The 5404-nt window shown below is 39.2% G+C and overlaps 1 pseudogene; it reads right to left on the bottom strand.

Annotated features, from left to right (window-relative positions):
* Nucleotides 1-1522: 1522 nt before the first annotated feature.
* LOC148337014 (profilin-2 pseudogene) lies at nucleotides 1523-1942 on the bottom strand (annotated as a pseudogene).
* Between the last annotated feature and the right edge of the window lie 3462 nt (nucleotides 1943-5404).

The raw sequence follows: 5404 nt of genomic DNA, 5'->3' as shown, positions 1-5404 counted from the left end.
TTCAACTAACTGAAGCGTTCGGCATGGACGAAGCATAAGAGAGGAAAAATGAGCATTTTTGAAAACGAGCTGAATTTGCAAATTTTCATTTCAGATTGTTGTTCTGATACAGTTTAGGAAAAAGCATTCTTTGTGGATGGTTCTTGTAGGCTTTTGCTTTCCCTGAAGTTTTTCCCGCTGACAGAGGACAATTACTTTTTCGTGGCAGTACTAAGCATGCATGTTTCAATGGCAAGACAAAGGACTCTTTGTCAAACTCAATTTCATGGGTTAAGCAGGCTCTTGAATTTGCCTTTCAGTTCTTGTTAAATAGCAAGTTAAAAAAAAAAGAAAAACACTGAACAGTTGGAAAAGCACATTCAAAAGTTCAGAGGTCAAAGTAAGGTCACCAGTACAGGTCAGAATGCATTATGTCATTTTTATCCTGAACTTTCTCCCTATTTTTTTCGTTTCTTTTTTTGGTCACCCTTTCAGGTTTAGAACAATAATGAAGGATTAATCTGCAATCTAACTTGATCTCAAACATTCCAAATACAAATTATAGGCATGTTTTTAACTTGGGGCCATATTTTTATTTTTTTTTTTACTTTCAGGATTGGATATTTTTCATTTTCAATGAAATTAACATTCAGAAACTACAATTTGTATTCACTTGGGATGTCTTAGCGAAATAGTTACGTGTGATAAATTTCTAAAACAAACATTGAGAAACCTGAAATCCTCTCTGCTTTATATTTGGATGGATGTTTGGTGAGCGTTGAAAGGCGATTTGCAGTTTGGTTGTCAACAGCGTTGATTTTTTTTCCATATTCACTTTAGTTTCATATATTGAAAATTAATCAGTGAATCGTGAATTGAACATCAATCGGGCCCTTCTGTATTGAATGTGGAAATTTGAATTGATACCCAGCCTTAGTTTCTGAATCAGAGCAACAAGATGCTCCCGCGTTGTTGAACACAAGTCGCTCCACGCTTCCCCTCGTACTGAACGCATTTGTATCACCACACACGCTTCTACTGCACTCAATCCCATTTGAAAAACAAGACACTTCAGATGGTTTGAAAGCAGCCATATCTATTGTCCAACAACTTGGCAGCCTTTTACAAACGAGATACATGATAGAAGCTGGCCAACGAAAAACAGCAACAGCAGCCCAAACTGGTAACTGTGGAATGTCCATCGGTCTTTGGTGTGCGCACAGCAAGACTAACATTCTGTTTCATGATTGTTCAGCGAGTCCAAGTACAATAGCTACACAAGGGTGACAAGCATGCGCAGATCTGAGAGCACGTCCAGCAGGAAGGGCTTTTTTGTGGGCATGTGTAGTGTTGGCAGGGAAGACAGTCAACAGATACGTAGGCAGGCGCTCTTTTCATTTTGCTGGTCTTCGTTAAGTAACTTCTTTTGTCCCAAGCTTATCTCGGCTATGGGTCGACTTAAAAAAAAAATAAAAAAAAAAGCTAAGACGGTTTGGAGGAGAATAACTAGGACAAGACGTGGTTGACAGACAGGTGGGCCGCTTTAGTATCCAGATCTCCTCAGGTAGTCAGCCATCCCATACGCTTGCTTGTTGAGCACCCCGCCGTGGATACTTGCCTTCCCCATGACCAAAACTAAGACTTTGTCAGTTCTGGCTACAGAAATGTTGTACGTGGGTCCCCCATCTTGATTCTTGGTCCGGAAGTCCATTGTCCAGTCGCCATCCACGTTGAGGCTATCTCTGAGGACGGAGCATTTTTTATTGCCTAAGGTCAGCCCCTGGGTGAAGAAAGAGTCGCGTTCCTTGGCCACCATCACGTCGATTTCAGCCGGCGTGATGTTGGCGAACGTGCCGCCGCTCAATGACGCCCAAACGTATTTGGCGTCACCGTAGCCGACAATGGCCGCATCCTGGCAGGTGCCTTCTGCCATCAGGCTCTCCACGTAGCTTTGCCAGGACATTTTTTTGGGGGTCCAAGATGAAAAATGGTAGTGTGGTCAAAAACTAATTTACAGGTTTCTTGTCGACTCACCAACCAAGAAAATCCACTGCAGCTGGACAAGGGTGTGACCAGATCACTCCAGCTACAATTGCTTTAAAATGCCTCGATGCATGTAAGGAATTGTGTCATATTGAGTGACATCACCAAGCTGTGAGGTCATGTGGCATCACAAGGCTGTGTGTTGTCATCGTCTTGCTTACTTACCAGAGATGCAAATTTCACCCCAGGGACAGAACGGATGGACGGACGGACGCAGGGCAGAGGATGAGATTTTTTTTTTATTTTTAATTTGACAGATTAACCAAGGCGGGAAGAGGGATTTCGCCCGAACCTTTAAGTACTGCGTGCAAAGAATACAAACATCTGTACTTGGACTAGAATAAAATCTAATCGCTCTCTCACATTGTCTCTCTCACGCTCATATGACATGCATATACCCCGTCATTGCATAAATGTAAGTAAATATAAGATTATTCTGATGTTTACAATAATAAAAGTGCAAATGTCCCTCACTGCCTCATGAGTGCCTCATTACAGATTATACCACAATTAATAACGCGGAGACCCATTGCTATTCCACCGAAGCAACTAAGGTAAGTACAAATCCGTTTCTATGGCTAAATTTAGCTATTGTGGCTGTTAATCAGGTTTTTTTAAATGAATTATGAAACATCTGCCGTTAGCCTCTCGTCATGCATGGACACATTTTATTATTATTTGTAATTTTGCCTGGGGCGCGGAGGATTAAATGCAAGGACGGAAGCGCTTTAAAAGGAGGAAGACTGGTGGTAATGGAGGGTGGTTATTTTTATGAATAAGGACAAGAGTGTAAAGGACGTATGGGCGGCCAGGTCGCGGAAGGAGGACGCGGGACGGACTGGCAAAGTAGAGTAAAGGGCCCATCCCTGTTACTTGCCAGAATTGAAAGCCACCGTTTTCTGAGTGTAACAGTTCAGCCTCGTTTGCCTGCCCAATAGGAAAACCCTAATGGAGCAATGCTATCCATAAATATCTCTTTCCATCATAATGCGACGCATCTTTCCAAATGTGGCTTAACAAAACAAAAGTGACAATTCTCTTTTGGCCAAACAGGACGCAAAGTATAGCCACTAAATTGGAACTGTTGTGTTAATGGAGCCCGGAGAGTTTCACACGGATGTACTTGTGCCCGAGTTCCCACGACAGCCCTGGAGGCGCCGCATCCATCTCTGTCTTTTTGCCAAATTTGATTTTAAATATTAATCATGGCGGCCATACATCTTGGCTGTGAACAAATTGCCAAGCAAAAGTGCAATTGTCTGCGAAAAGGCGCAGGAAGAAGGATGGAGGCTTGGCGGGGAACATCAATGTTTCATTTGGTGCAATGTACAAGCCACGACAGCATTGTACCGATGATGAAAGCGTCAAACTGTTCGTCCTTCTTGAGGAGTCATGACAAAAATTCAAACTTATATGATCGAATAAAAAGGTTGCGCAGTTATATATATGTATATATATACACAAGCAAGAGTAAGTTAGTTTGAAACTACTTACAATCTCGGAGAAGCTTGTGTTTTAATAGTAATGATACTGAAGATGTTTTGACTATGTGACGCAAAATATGTTAAATATTACACAAAGCTTGTGGTGTTATAAACATTGCTTTAATAAATATAAAATATAAAAAAGTTTCCTAACTCTCGTGTTATAAAAGCACATTACATTTACATTAATATAGACATAATTTATAGTTTAATTGTTAAGGAAAAAAAAAAATGAAATCAGTCAGAATATTTTACAACGTCCGCTAAATTGATGATTTTTCAAAAGTTGTCATCGCGAGTTCGCTCCACAAAAGACAATTTGACACGTTTCTCGATTTTTCTACTGCGAACTACAAAGCCAAACGTTTAAATGTTCAATTTAACAGTATCAGTCAAGAAAGAAAAGAACAGTTTCCATTCTGGTGAAAACAATATACTGTAGAGTCGAAAGCTTAGTGCACTGGTAATTGAGACTAATGACGGATGTTTCGCAGCAAGCAAAAAGATGACACACAGCTCACCTGAGGACAAAAAAAAAATTTCCCCCTGACAATTTAGCAGTAACAGAGTCAATAAATATTGTGCCACATTTCATTGCTGTGCTGCAGGGGCAGCAGATTTACATTACTGTACCTCCACAAATGGAATTTTAAGCCCTCTTAGGGCTATGGCAGAAAAAATAGAATGCAACAATTGACTCAAGACAAATAATTCAACTGCTCTATAAATTATATAAAAAAAATAATAATCTGCAGACATTTTGCTAGTTATTTTATGTATTGTTCATTTGTTCATGGAGTGTTTTTGTTCACCACCTCCAAAGCTTTTTCTTCACAAAATTTAACTCTAAACTCTTACATGCATGAATATATTTATAATTTCAATACAGTAATCATTTTAAATATTTTAAATGTTATTTTAACAATCTGGATATTCACCCTCAGGTGTATAGCGGGATAATATCCGAAGTACTACTGACTCATTTTTTGTTCTGTGCGGTAGCCCATATCAAATTATGAAAAACGTATAAATAAATAAACTAATACAAATTAATTTCACAAAATAATTGATATTACACAAAATTATAAATCATATCATATAGGCCTACTAAAAAACGTACCTCATTCCAAATATAAAGACAATGAAACAAAACTTGACAATAATTGTTACTATTGGAATTGATTGCTTGAATATCACATTATTATTAGTATACTTGGTCCATAAATTAAACTGAGTAAAAAGTTCCATTTTAAAATATTACCTTAGACTACTGTCAGTAAATCCTCTACCAAGTTGTAGCTCTTCAGCATGACCACACGATGGCGGCATTAGCCAGCGATTCATTTTAGGAATTCAAGGCAAATCCAGGCTTACTGAATGCAGCTTTTAAATGATTATTTTCTATTCTATCGTTTTTTTTAACTCATTCGAGTCTCCTGATATTATTTCATTCACGTGTCGATTTCACCTCACTTATTCTATAATTCTGACATAATGAGTACCGTCTCTTTTAGCAACACGCCCCCACCAGCATTCCACTAGATGGCAGTACTGCGGCATTACTCCACCTACTTCCACCTTTACCATTGTTGAAACAACACACTGGCTTGTCTTCTGCAGAAATGATCAATCGGAAATCAATTATTAGATCATGTGGCAGGAGTCGCAAACAACTAAATTATATGCATCACTCACCGCTTCCATCATGAGAAGTGTGCATCACATAAACAGCTCAATAAGGGAGGGAGGTTTCAATGTGGCCTTTTTGGGCAAGATCCCTGCATAAATTTACCTTCATTGCTGCAGTCCATGAATACATGATGTCCATATATCGTGCCAATCATCAACATACCCCACAGGACCTCATTTCAACCAGCAAAGGGTTAACTATGCATGTG

Source organism: Idiotropiscis lumnitzeri, chromosome 5 (assembly GCF_059441095.1).
Source record: "Idiotropiscis lumnitzeri isolate Australia: NSW breed Sydney's pygmy pipehorse chromosome 5, RoL_Ilum_1.0, whole genome shotgun sequence".
NCBI lineage: Eukaryota > Metazoa > Chordata > Actinopteri > Syngnathiformes > Syngnathidae > Idiotropiscis > Idiotropiscis lumnitzeri.
The sequence above is the reverse complement of the archived record's forward strand: the minus strand, read 5'-3'. Positions and strand labels throughout refer to the sequence as shown.